We start from the raw sequence: 14,630 nt of genomic DNA, 5'->3' as shown, positions 1-14,630 counted from the left end.
CTTAACACTCCCCTGCTTGGAGATATTTGAAGCTCTCCCTTAGCTTTAGATTATAAATCGAACTTCTGAGCAAGGCTGTCAAGGTTCTCCATAATCTGGCCTCCATTCATCTCTAGTGTTCTTGTCCATGATAACCCATTGCAGCCTGCACTCAGTCACACGGGATACACCTTAAGGTTCCTTACTATTTGAATTAATGCATACTTTATGACAGAGTTGCCGTCTTCTGAAATTTGTACCGGCTAAAACCTTACTATTTAAGAAGGTCCACTCGAATATCATCTTCCCCTAAAGCCATTCTAGTTGACTTTCACCTGTTCTTTGTTACTTTACTGCTAACGCTCTTATCACTTTCTTCCTTACAGGCTGGGTTGTTTGTTTTTTCCTTGTATTTAAAAATGACCGCAGAATACAAGTTCTTAGAGGATTTCAACAATTAAAGAATTCAGAAGTATGTTGAGTAAATAGACGTATTTCCTCTTCTTTCCAATCCCCGATTCCAGTTTTCTCTGAGAGAAAACGAGTGTAACTTTCAGAACTTTCTCCATGTCTTGATAAATGTCTATCTGTTTTCAGAACCTTAAATGGGTGATAATGGACATATGACCTCACAACCTGCGTCTTCACTTGGAAATGTTTTTGGACATCTTTCTTGCCAGTAGATAGGGATTTGCCTACTCCTCTCCAACTGCTCCATTGTAGATGTCACAGACACTACTGGCTTGTCCTCCAATCATCTTATTTTTTGTCTACAGTAATAGAATCCGAGTCTTAGCTGGGCACATGAATGTCAGGAAGGAAGGCTACATTTCAGTTTCCTTGTATTCAGGCATGGCCATATTACCCAGTTACAGCCAATAGAATTAAGAAAAGGTCTAGTCATAGCCAATAGGATTAAGGAAAGGTCTAATCGTAGCCAATAGAATTAAGGAAAGGTAGTTCGTGTAACCTTTGGGAAGTCCTTAAAGGGAAGGGCATATTTTTCTCCTTCTCTTTCTTCCTTTGTGCTGGCATGAATATAGATGTGATGCCTGGAGCTGGAGCAGCCATTCAGGTTTATGATAATTTTGCAAAAAGAGGCCATATATGATAGGGGAACAATGAATAATAATAAAAAAAAGCCTGGACCCTTGGCTCTCTAGAACACCACTTCAGCCTTGGACTGCCTAATTCCGTATTTTTAAAAATAAATTTTTATGTATTATAACACAGGACTTGTAAGTCCCCATTTTTCTTATAGTTTTTATTTTTTATTTTTTTTTTAGAGATGGGGGTCTTGCTATGTTGTCCAGGCTGGAGTGCAGTGACTATTCACAGGTGTGATCATAGCTCCCTGCAACTTTGAACTCCTGTGCTCAAGCAATTCTTCTGCCTCAGCCTCTCAAGTAGCTGGGACTATAGGCATACTCCACCACACAGGGCTCTTTATTTTTACATAGATAAAAGATAAGCTTTCATCTTGTTTAAGCCACTATTATTTTAGATTTTTTCCTGTTGCAGTTGAACCTAATCTTTGATAAATGATCACATCTTGAAGACTTCAGTAGTTATTCCATATTTTTTTTCTTTCCTAGCCCCTCAAGTCTTTGAAGGGTTACCTTTGGTTTTATTCATCTTTGTCTTTTTTTGTCTTTATCTGTCATCTAAATCCCACAAATACCTAGCAGAGTATCTGGAACCTGGTCAAAGCTCAATCAGTATTTGTTAACTTGAATTAAACCTGTTTATTGCTGATCATAGGATTTGCTACCTCTTCACACCATATGAACAGGGGGAAAAAAGCAATGTGAAATAGTATAATTGCTAAACTGTAACAAATAAGTGGATTCCCTTCATCTTGAATTGAACCCATAATACTGCCACAACAGCAATGCTGATATGTTGGTAATTAAAATATTTATCTTAGTGAAGTCTGAAGGATTTTGCTTAGTTTTCAAATCTCCGTGTGATATAACAACACCTTACTTATCCAAATAAATGCCTCCTATGAATTTCTTTGCCTCGACAGCTTCTTCTATAAAATCATTCTACAATAGTTCTTGTGTGAAAGTGGAGGATTGGACAAAATCAGTGTTTCTTATTCTTTTGTGAGTCAGGTAGGAAGACCATATAACTTGTCAACTGAACTGGGATACTTTTGAGACTGAAATGGGGCATTATTAATAATCAAGCCAGGACAATGGGCATAAAGAAGATTGTCCTCAGCAAACTGTGACATGAGCTCTGCTTATCATAGATTTCTTTGAGAAATGAATAAAGTCCTAGGCTCTTTCTTCAGAAAATGCATTTGCCCTAAATTTCACATTCAATTTGAAGAGTCCATGACCCATGTCAGTCTATCTATGAGATTTGAAGGAATCTACTTTCCTAGACTAAGAACTCATGGGCCAAGTAACTCCAACTTCCATCTTCATGAAATTTCTGTAATTCCATCAGCTTAGTATGGTGATCAGGAGATTCCATGAGTTATTGGCACAGCGAATTCTGGCAAATGCTCACTCTAACTGCTCAACCCTGGGCTGCAGATCACCAGCGGGCATGCCTTTACACTACATGAGCTCTATACTTTAAGGTCTTAAGGTGTAGCATCTCTGCATGGCCACACATGGAAAGGGAAGAGACTAGACCAACCATCACAGTAAAATTACTTCAGTCACACAGCAGCTAAATGCCAAAGTAAGCTGCTACCAAGAACTCTTTGCCTACCTAAGGAATGGAGCTGGATAGGGGCTGCATGGAGACCCCTCATCATGTGCTTTCCAACTCTGCTGGTCCTAATTTCCCTTCTCCTGGCATCCCCAGACCAGTGGTGCTGACAGACACAGTAACTATGAATGGTTTCCTGTGCAGGGGAATATGGCTTTCCGTCATATTCAACTTTCAGTGTCCACAACACTGGGAATTTCGAATGCAAATGTCAGTTTTTCAATTGCATATGAAATTATGGACTTGATTTTTCATTTCAATAGAATAGGTAGGAAATACTGGCAGTTTGAAAAGTATTTAGAAAATGAAAATCAGGATGACAAAGGAAGGAGTAACTTTAAATTCATAAAGATAAAAAAAGAAAGGAGAATATACCTGAATGAAATCCAATAAATAATGTGGAATAGTGATGGTTATAATTTTAAAAGGTTTGAACCCTCGTTTCTATTGCCAAGGCAACCATCACATTATGGAATTGCAAAACAACAAAGAAAAAGCAAAAATAATTGGAACAACAAAACTCTAAAGGAGGACAATTTGTGTAGAGATGGGAATTTAATAAATAAGAATATGAAAAGCTGCTTTATTCAAACTAACTTTTACTTGTAAGCAAAAGAAAATGTTTTTGGAAAAATTAATATTCTCTTTTACATTTTTGGAAAAATATCAGAGAAAATATAACATGCTATTCAAACTATGTATTAGATCCTGCTGAATTCATATGGGATTTTTTTGGTCCATTCTCTCAAAGATGTGGGTGTTTCATACACATTACTATTTAATATTTATTTAAAAGTCTGTGTGATCAGCATTTTATTAAGACACTTCTTTCCTCCAGAAATTTTACTTTTAATTAAAACAAGTGGATAGATTGAACAACTCTTATTTCTTTTTTTATTATTTGTAAGAGGCACTTTATCAAAGGAATAGGTACTAAGCATTCAAGGTAAATATTGCATGGGTTAATTTCAGAAGGAATATGGTAAACAGCTACCTGGATATTAAGAAGTAATGGTCATCACCTGATTTCTACTCAAAGCTAAATAGGAGCTAAGCATGTATACTTATGTGAAGTTTATATCAGGCTATGTAGAAACACATACCTTTTTTCAAGCTATTTTCTAAAGTTCTTAGATTTTGTTATTCTTTTCTTTCTATCCATCCAACCTTGATCCTCAACTCCAGCCAACACACACACACACACACACACACACATACACACACACACACACACACAAACAGAGTAATATAGGAGGAGGTGATAGAGGCTAAGCTATTATTAACTTGAAAGTCTCTTTTAGTGTCCCTGGGCCAGTTTGGAAAACAATCATATAATTTTGTATTATTGGTTGAGTGTCAGTTGCTGCCCAACGTTTTAACCCTTATAAGGGCAGCCTCACTGATGCATTCATCCAAACACATTTTGTATAGCATCCTTACTTTCATGTCCAAAAATTCTATCATTTGATTGCGTAGAGAAGAACCACAATGTAAAGGCAATTGGCTGTTCTGACAATTCATCTTGCCAAATGAGGAGAAGATTGCATTTCCATACCAAAAAGCCAGGCAAGACATGAAGGATTCAGATGCTCCCCTGAGGATCTGTGACTGGAGTAGAAAAATCCAGCAGAGATGGCAGTCAGCGCCACCCTGCGCCTGCTTTCTCTAGTGTGTATCTGTGCCACAGGAGGACTCCCTTGGTTCCTGACCCAGTTTCTCCCTTAGACTTTGTTCTCAAGGACAGTCTAAAGCCCTGGCAGTCGACTTGTCCTGAGAACCATTGCATCGCTGTAATACACCTGCGGGACCCCCTCTTGCTCCACAAAATTGTCAGCATAGAAATGAACAAATCCATTCTCTTTGGAAATGTCCCCAAATGGCTCACTTGCCCTGCTTGCAGCCAACCATGGGCTATCATGTGTATCTGAAAACCAATTAGAAAGTCTGCCCACTTCCAAAAATGTCACCTTAATAGCATGCTTGCCAATCAGACATGGCCTCACAGGAAGCTCTCTTTTACTTGATAAAGCTTCCTCTCCTTTCTAACACCCTTGAACCCCTGCTGAAACGCTGACAAGGCAGATGGGTTTCCTTGCTGCAGGTCTGCAAATAAGCAGTCTATGTTCATGTTGGCTTGGACTTGTTTTGCCTTTGACAACTTTGATGGTGCTCCTGTCATTAACGTCTGTTTTCACTTTAGCTTTGTCTACAGACTCCCCCGTGGAACTGCCCTCCTGTGCCTGACCCCAGGCATACATTCTGTTGCCATACTCTCTTTTAGGGACTGGCTTTTGGATATCAGCCTTGTGACACAACAGTGAATGCAGCCACCATGAGTCAGGGCCAGGCTCAGTCTAAGGGGGATGGTGCAGTGGTCAGTTTCACCAGGTTCTTTGTTGCTGTTTTCATGACTGTTCTGTCCTGTGAAAGAAAGGGGCATCTTTTCCATCTGTGTATCCTCCGGGCCTGGTTTTCTGATCTTCCTGATCCTGTGAGTTATGCGGTGGGTTCGATTAAATCTTTTCTGCCTACATTAGTTTGAGTGGGGTTGTTTCACTTGCCAAAAAGCTCCCGATAGAGACAGTCTCTTTAAACGGAAAAGGAGCTCAATGTCAGTTCTCTTGGCCTCACCGGGCAAGCTGCTTCCTGAAAGTGCTGACCTCATTTCTTAAGGGGATAGATAAGCATTTATTCATATGATGGGATTTCAAGGTGAGAGCAGAGCCCTCGAAGGTGATTGCAGGGGGCAGAAGGCGTGTCCAAGGGCTTCAAAGACTTCCCTTAAGGCCTGTCCTGCTTACAAGAAATGCAATCAGGGGGAGCAGAATGACGCAGAGGAGTCTGGAAGCTCAGGATTGCATTAAGCAACTTTCCCATACGTGAGTTATTTGTCTATTGGAAATAAATCTATCTGAATGCTATATCGATCTCCTTGCCAGGCTGGCAAAAATCCCAGGGAGAGGATTTACCACTGAGGATGGCTCTGGGTCAATGCCTTCATAATGATATCCATTTTTAGAGGCTCCTTTGGAGTTTCAAAAATGCTTAGATAGAATGAGTGGTTTCTGGATCACTACAGCAGTGAGATATTCTACTTTGGCTTTAGGAGTCAGAACTGCAGTTAATTAATGCCTTTCCTTCAGGCTGAGAGCAAGAATGTTACAACACCTGAGGCTGCATTCAACTTCAGATTAGCATATGTTACACCCAGTAATCACTGAACATGCTCTAAAGATGTGCAGGGACAATTTCAAACCAAATCCAGTTTACGACTTCTTTGTTATCTGTGAAATACATTCCGAAAGCAGAAGGAAAGGCAGCCAAAGATAAATGACCCTATTTTATTATTCTGCATTTGTTATCAGTATATCTTAATTACTTTTCTTAAAGTATGTGTTTTTGATATCAATCTGCGAAATATACTTTTTTGGGGCTTGTTTTTAGAGAGAATCTTGATTTTAGGTAAGATGAAGCTGAAGGAAATCATGCTAGAAAATTTAGTGTCGGTGAAATTACATTGTCTCGTGCATATATGTATGTATATTCTCTAAACCAGTGCCTTTAATTTCTGGATATAAAATAGCTGAATTGTGTTGTTATATTTTCAAAGAAACCTTAAGGTTAAAAACACTGAAGGGAGAGAGGGGGAAAACGGGAAAAGCCAGGCATTCTTGGGAAAATGACAGTGATACTCTTTTTTTTTTGAGACGGAGTCTCGCTCTGTTGCCCAAGCTACAGTAGAGTGGCATGATCCTGTCTCACTGCAGCCTCCACCTCCCCAGTTCAAGCAATTCTGCGGCCTCAGCCTCCCAAGAAGCTGGGATTACAGGAGTCTGCCACCAAGCCTGGCTAAGATAGTAATATTCTTCATCACTGATTTATTCCCATAAAGATTTTTTAGTTGTTTTATAAGTGCAACATTATGATTGAGCAGCATGGAGAATTAAGCATGATTTGTTGTTGATGTCACACGAAACCATAAATAGCAAAGATCTTAAAGTAATTTGGAGGACAAAGACTAAATAGTTGCATTAATCTCTTTATTTCAGACATTCCGCTAGCATACTATCTGACTTGTAGTTGGCACTCAGCAAATATTTTAAGAAATAAATAAATGATATAATGATCTTGGAGGATTTGTGACATAGGTGAGCTTTTCACCTGATTTTGAAGCCTTTTTTTTTTTTTTTTTAAATAAAGTGATTAATTCAGCAAAAGTGATTTGAGGAACTACTTTGTTTCAGGGACCTCAGAGGTGGCATTGAATCAAACAAGAGTTCCTGCCTTCTGGGGCCTCACAAGACAATGGAGGCTGAGAACTTTTCTGTTTTCTAGTAATCTGGTGCCCCATTGATCAGTTTCCACCTGACATGTTGGAAGGATGGTACTGTCTTTGGGGGACTGGGCCCTGGTTGCATGGATACCAGCTAATCAGGGAGGCCTTTGAATTTGAGTACCTTTTGAAACAAAGGTACTAAGAAAAAAGGAATACAATTAACTGAGAAAAGAAAAAAGTTGCAGTGAACCAAATTAGACTAACCAGAAATATGAGATGCTGGTTAACCCTAAATCCTTGATGCACACTCAGTGTCTGCCCTGTGAAGCCAGAGCAGATTACAAGTTCTTGAATAGAATGTGCAAACTCTCCTTATAAGGATTTTTCTAATTAATCATGAGGCATATTACCAAGAATGCTTGTTTAGATTTATTTATTTTAATACACTAATAAAACCCAAGCAGAACAGAGAGCAAAATCAGGTCTTAACCAACAACAAAAGCAACCAGACAGCTGGTATTACTGCTAATGTTAAACAGAACTGTTCTAATTTAACTGTGACTCTCTGAATACTGTCTATCAAGCATAACCTGTTGATTTAAAGCAGAATACATAACTGTTTACTAAATAAAATTATGTAATTATTATTGGCATACCCTTTTATTAATTTTTTTGAGGTCTTTCTCTCATTGAAAGTATATATTCTTTTGTTTTTTTTCTGATTTGTTTTTCTCATTTTTGATCTGTCTTCAATCTGTTGAAGTTTACTAGTTTGAATCTCAAACTGATCATCACCCTCGCTCTCCAAACCCTTTGCCCCATCCTCCAACCACACTATTTTCTTACTTCTCTAGTTCTTAAAAGATCTATAACCTTCCATCTTGTCTGGGCTTCAAAATGATTTGGTGGCCTCTGTTTTTTCTTTTTATTATGGTAAATTCATTAAATCCAATCAGATTTAAAGAGCTCCATATTGTATATCCAAATTATTTTTGCTCTTGCTCACTTATTTCCATCTACATTCCCATTATCCTACAGCATTTATTTCCTCTTGCCTGTGCTATTCCACTATGCTAAGCTGATCTATTACAATATGCTAACCAGTAGTTTCTTTCTTAGTTCCAATTTGCAGATTAGAACCAAATTAATCATTATAAAACAAAAATGTGATCATGTAGCTTCCTGTCCTTAAATTATCCATGATATTTAATTTATATCAAAACGAATACAAATTCCATAGATTGGCACCCAGATTTCCACACTCTGGTCTTATCTCTATTCTTGGCTTCTTCTTTTTTTTTCTAGTTCCCTGAAACATACCCTATGCTCCACCAACTGAGTTTCATGTTACTGTAGAACTGCACAGTCCATTGCTGTGGCCACTAGCCAGCCGTGATGTAAGAGGGAATATATAAATGTGCAATGGATAGACTACAAATAAAAACAGAGTTTTGACCCATAATATGCAGCAACTAGCACAGGAAACCAACTAATCATCTATAGTAACCAGCCCAGGAGGCCAGCCTACTATTTATAAGTCAGATTTGTAGGAAGTCAGACTGATATCTCTAGCAACAATCCAGAAAGCCAAACAATAACCCCTGTAACAATCAGCCCCTAACAGCCAGGACTTGATTCATAACTGATAGCTTCTGTAACTTGTGTTCCCAGTTGCAACTTAAGACCAACCAGAAAAAGCCAAAAATGTACCCTTAACCAATAACATAGGATGCTGTGTTCTAGTTAGCCTGCCTACAGCTTCCACACACCAACAGCCTCTGCACAGGGCACACCTGAAGCCTTCCCTTTTTTCTACTCTAAAGCTCTCCCACTCCTCTGCCTGCATTTGAGTCTCTGCCAAAACACAGATGATTTTGCCTGACTCCCTGCTGCAGCAAGCTCTTATAGGCTTAGTCTGTTGTCTGTTTTCATTCAGTTAGTCTTCATCTATTTCCATATTTTATTAAAATTACATAAAACTGAAAGTTAAGGTCTTTAGTTACACCAGCAAATTTCAAGAGCTCAATAGCCTCAGGTAGCTAGTGGCTACCATATCAGACAGCATAGAGGTGGAACATTTCTATTATTCCAGAACATTTCACTGGGCAACTCCACACGTCTAGAGTTTCCCCACTATATGTTACTTCTCCTACTTAAATTGCCTTCCTCTCACATTTTCACCTGTCAAATTTTGACTCAGCTTTCATGGCCTAGATTAGCACGACCTTCAAGAAGCCTTCACTGACTCCTCTATTTAGATACCATTTCTAATTACTTACATTACACTTTTCTTCTAGTTCCCTGATCTTTTCCATCTTGCTGTTATTGTAGACTCCCATCTCCGCAACAGGACTTAGTTACATTTTACCCCACAGAATCTTGTGCTTAGTACACGGTGGGCCCTTAATAGCTTTTTTTTTTTTTTTTTTAACTTACATGTGGTTTGTGGGAAAATAAGGGTCATATTGACCTACTTTAAGTTGTCATGGAATGACAGAGTTGCGTCTTATGCTTTCCATTTGGGACGTAGAATATACAAATAGCGCTGCACATGGCTTTGTTCTTTTCTCCCTGTTTCTGCATCTATTATCCTCTAGACCACCTCATTTGCCACTAGGAGTATGTTTAAAAGTTAGCTGAGGAGTAGTTCAGAGTCTCCTTTGCTGTTTCTTAAAAGTCGTGTGTGCCTTCGAAGCCTTTCCATAGGGCGGCCGCTGGGAAGGAGGCTACAGGTCTTGGATTCTCAAGATACTTTGGAGGTGGATGGCTTTTTAAAATGTCTTCAAATACCAGACAGAGCCAGAACTTGGTGACTTCTTCATGTTGTCCCCTTGCCTAGAATATGACCTAGAGCTTCTCCACCCTTATATCACCTCTGTGCCTGGTAAACTTTCTGCAAAAATCAGGTCAAATATCATATTGTCTGTGAAGCCTTCCTCTGTCTCACCAAGTGGAGTCACTCCATTTGGCTATTTATCAATATCTGCTTGCATATCTCTTTATTCTCACATTATGGTGGGTAAACTTAAACACTGGTTTTCAAAGTAATGCTACTGGGAAGAATACATGCTGCCAGCAGAAGGAAATTTGTCCACTTATACTTCCTTTTCAATGGTTGTTGCTGCTATTATTTTTAGATACTTTAGAATAAAAGGCACTAAAGTTCAGAGAGTGAACTCTGAGTTCCCTCGAGTGGAGGTAGCAAACCCTTTCCTCACTGCACACCAGCAGATATTTGTCTGAGGGAAAGCAATCGCTATTCAGTGGGTTCCTGAGATTGGGATATTTGCAAGAAACAGAAATTGACCTGAGTATTGGAACTTAATTATTTGGCAGAGGGCATGGGGTATTCTGGAATGGGGGTAAGACTGTGATCTAAGCCACTAGTTGGGATGAGACATAGAGGAAGGGAAAAGTAGGAAGAAATGGAGCCAGATAAGAAAATAAACCATCCATGTGGGACACTTATGGAAGGACTAGACAGAGGGGTTTCCTTCTTTTGAGAATTCAAGAGAGTGAGATGCCTTGTGCAACAGTAATTTATTCCATCTATCACTGTCAGCTTCATATTTTGCCAGGTTTTGGAGAAATTTCTTGAACCCTTCAACAAAGAACTACCTAAATCTTTATTATCGTTCAGCGGTATTTAAGCAAGAAAGCGTTTGCAGTGGGGTAGGTGTGCCCTGCTTGGATACTCATCAAACGTTGGCCTACATTCTCACCTTGGGCCAGGATAGAGACACCCAGCTGGAGAAATAGTATGAATATGCTCTTTTATGTTGTTTCCTCAGAGAATGTGGGCAAGAGGGGAAGAGCTGCTCCTTACACAAATTATCATAGAGTTACAATAATAATTCATTCATTTATTCAACAACACTTAGAATAGACTTCGGAAAAATGGTTGGCTTGGCCTAAGTGGTGCGTGACTTGAAGGCTGACACTGCGTCCTGTCTCTTTCTCTGTATCCCGAATGCAACCACAGTGCCTGATTCATGGTGGGTGTTTTTAAAAAAATTACAGAATGAATTATTGGGCTTGCTGATTTCTGAGGCTCAATAGTTGGGCTAGAAGTAATGCATTAGCCATTCTGTTGAAAGATAATATGATAATTTATTTTCCAACTCATATGCCTTCTTTTTCAGATTAGAGGAAGGCTGGAGGAAGAGATACAGATGTAACTTGAAAAGCTATGGCCAGAATCCTCTTGAGAAGACAAATGACAGAATTATAGCATCTCAGAGCTGAGAGAACCTCAGAGCCCACTTATTCCCTTTCTTTTATTTTGTGGATGAAGATATCAAGATTCAAATAGTTTCCACATGGCTTTTAAAACGCGAAAATATTCTTTTAGAGTCTTGCCAACTGCTAGGTTAATTTAAAGGTTTAGGCTTCGTAGTTCAGGTTCCCATTTCATCTTAGAGTTCATGAACCCTTTCCACTCATCTATAGGTCTGGGTGTGGCGCTCATTGTTTTCCCTCCTCTTATCCTGCTCTTTCAGCCTACTTACGGAGAACTCAGCTCATTCCCACCCTCCGCCTCCTCCTCTCCTGCTGACACTGAAAGAAACATACATTCAGCTCGAGCACTCCCTCTAATTTCTCCATTCACCTTTACCATCATCCCGGCATCTGGCTCCAAGCTTCCCCCAACATATAGAGGACTTTGAAGAAGAGACTGTCATTTAATTATGAAAACATGTAGGCTTTTCTTTTTGCATATCTGAACATTTTATAATAATAGGATTAATTAGACAAGTTTTTGAAAACCATAACTGCATTTAAAAAAAATTTCTTTTGCATTTTACCAGACTAATCTAGAATTGCCATGGGTTATTCAAGGAACAAATATGAGAAGCTGATTTGTATTAGTTTTTGGAGTAGGATATGTAGGAGTTGATCAAACCTTGTGCTCAGATGTTGCTACAGTTTCTCCTGTGGTTCTTCTGGGGTCTAAGTGTCAGCACTATGACTCTTCCTGTTACATTTGGGGTCCTGTGGTTGCTCCAACCAGCCAGGTCATGCTTGGCATTCCTTCTCAGGAAGCCATCCCAGCCAGAGCTCCAGGGGAAAAGACAGACCCTAGATCCTGGCCCCCAGTTATCTTGTGTCCTGGCTCAAAAGACTGAGTTCTAATTTCTTGTTTAAGCTGTGGAAGACCTGTAACTGCCCAATGGGTTCTCCTTGCCCTCTTCCCAGATAGTGCCAACTTATCAAGACAGGAGAAAGAGTTTAATTCATGCAGAACCAGCAAATGGAAGATTAGTTTTATTACTTAAATTAGTCTCTCCAAAAATTTGGAAAGCTAGGGTTTTTCCAGGATAGTTTCATAGGCAGGGGAATGGGTGCTGCTGATTTGTTGGGATGCCATTATGGGGAGGTGGAAAATGTTCCTCATGCCCTGAGTCCACTTCTGGGTGGGGGCCACAGGACCAGTTGAGTCAAGAGTCATGGGTTTAGGTGGGGCCATCTGTTTGGCAGAAATGCAAAAACCTGAAAAGACATCTCAAAAGGTTAATCTTGGGTTCTACAATAGTGATATTATCTGCAGGAGTAATTGGAGAAGTTGCAAATCTTGTGTCCTTTGGAATAACGGCTGGTAATCATTTACACCTACATTTTAGCAGAATCCAGGCTCCTCTCATCCTTGTAACCTAGTGGCCTTTTATTCATTTTACAAAGGCAGTTTGCTTCGTGGAAGGCCCGTTCTTACTTAAACGATAAACTTATTTTCTCCTAAAGTTAATGTGGCCCAAGCCCAGGAATGACCAAGGGCAGTTTGGAGGTTAAAGTCAACATGCAGGTTGGTTAGATCAGATTTCTTTCACTGTCATAATTTTCTCACTGTTATAATTTTTGCAATGGCGGTTTCAGAGCCAACTAATAATGTGTTTAACAAATTAGGGTTTTTTTTTCCTTATAACAAGAATCCTGGAAGTGAGTGGTAGCAGGGTTCATTCAATGGCTTGGTGATATTGGAAGAAAACTGTTCCTTTACTAACTTAGTTCTGAGCAGTCAGGCCCTGAGAATTAATAAGTAGATTAACAGAAGAAAAGTTGATCACACATTGAGGAGTACTAAAATATGCCACCCCAAAATATATCTCTTTGGCACATGAATTATTTTGAGCTAAAGACCACTGAGAACCAGCAGACATAGACTCCATGGCATCTGTATCCTACTAGGCAGAAAGCCAAGCCAAACTTTCAGGACACAAAATGAGGAAAACAGGAAAGCAATACTCTTCCTGGTGTCAACCAGAAGAGTCAAACACTATAAAATAATTGAAGATATTTATTTTGAGCTAATGTTGAGTGACCATGGCCTGTGGCACAGCCCCAGGGGATCCTGAGAACATGTGCCCCAGGTGGTCGAGCTACAGCTTGGTTTTATACATTTTAGAGAGACATAAGACATCAATCCTATTAACAATACATGTAAGATATTCCTTGGCCTGGTCCGGGAAGGTGGAACTACTGGAAGGGCAGGGGAGGACTTCCAGGTCATAGGTGGATTCAAAGATTTTCTAATTGACGATTGGTTGAAAGAGTTTAAAAACCTGGAATCAATAGAGGGAGTGTCTAGGTTAAGAAAAGGGGTTGTGAGGGCCAAAGTTCTTACTATGTAGATTAAGTTTCCAGGTAGTAGGCTTCAGAGAGAGTAGATTGTGAATGTTTTCTTATCAGATTAAAGAGTCTGTTCTGTCAGTCTTAATGTCTCTGCTTTAATGTTAATGCTGGTCAGCTGTGCCTGAATTCCAAAGGGAGGAGGGTATAATGAGGCATGTCTGACGACCCATTCCCAACATGGCTTGAGCTAGTGTTTCAGGTTTACTTTAGAATGCCCTTGTCCAAGAGAAGGAGCCCATTCTCTTGGCTGGGGGGCTTAGAATTTTATTTTTGGTTTACATTTGGAGGGGAAGGATCAATAACCAATGAATACTCAGAACCAAATTCATGACAGTCACAATCCAAAGAAGGAATTCTTATGTGTTTTTCTCCTGTTACTATAAGTTTGGAAAGGAAAATACAAACTTTTACCCCTTCATTTGATTGGTCCCTGCAGACAGAAGCCCCAAACCCCTTTTCCTTTAGCAAGAGGGTTAAGAAAGCCAAGGTTCTGAATGCCCCTTTGAGTTACTGATCCCTGAGTACTCCAATGTGTTACATGCGCCATGCACACATTAATAAACTTCTCTTTGCTTTTCTCCTGTTAATCTGTCTTTGGGCAGTCTGATTTACAGGGCCCCAGGTGGAGAACCCAAGGCGAGTGAGGGAAGACATATTTCCCTCCCTCAGACAAGCAAGCAGAAACTCTCTCTGAGTCCTCTCCAAACAGCCAGGAAGGGTTGTTTATATTTATAGATCAGCATAATAAAGGAGTGGTTAGGGCTTTAGTGGGAATGTATGGGAGGCTCTGATAAGGCTTTACATGATTTCTCACCCTGGTACTAACAGTCATTCTCCTTTCTGTTTGGAAGCTCCCTGGAAGGGGAATTATTGTGGCTCAATGCTCACATCTAGGTGCTGAGGATTAGCCTTCTTTCTTCTAATTGGTGGCTGAATTCTCAGAAAGCTCTGCTAAAACAAGGGAAGTTTAGAGAGGCCCTCTTCTCCCTCAGCTGCTGTGTGTTTAGATGTTTTCAGTTTA

General features: G+C 39.7%; 1 long non-coding RNA gene across 1 annotated transcript in view; it reads left to right on the top strand.

The window, feature by feature from the left end:
* The first annotated feature begins 5,504 nt into the window (after positions 1 to 5,504).
* The window catches only part of LOC103892209 (uncharacterized), a 201,015-nt gene continuing 191,889 nt past the window's right edge, over positions 5,505 to 14,630 (top strand). The window contains exon 1 of the long non-coding RNA XR_656431.4: positions 5,505 to 5,585. This is a non-coding gene — a long non-coding RNA (uncharacterized LOC103892209). The remainder of the gene's footprint in view (positions 5,586 to 14,630) is intronic.

This window comes from Pongo abelii, chromosome 14 (genome assembly GCF_028885655.2).
Source record: "Pongo abelii isolate AG06213 chromosome 14, NHGRI_mPonAbe1-v2.0_pri, whole genome shotgun sequence".
Lineage (NCBI taxonomy): Eukaryota > Metazoa > Chordata > Mammalia > Primates > Hominidae > Pongo > Pongo abelii.
This window is presented reverse-complemented; position numbering and strand designations above follow the sequence as displayed.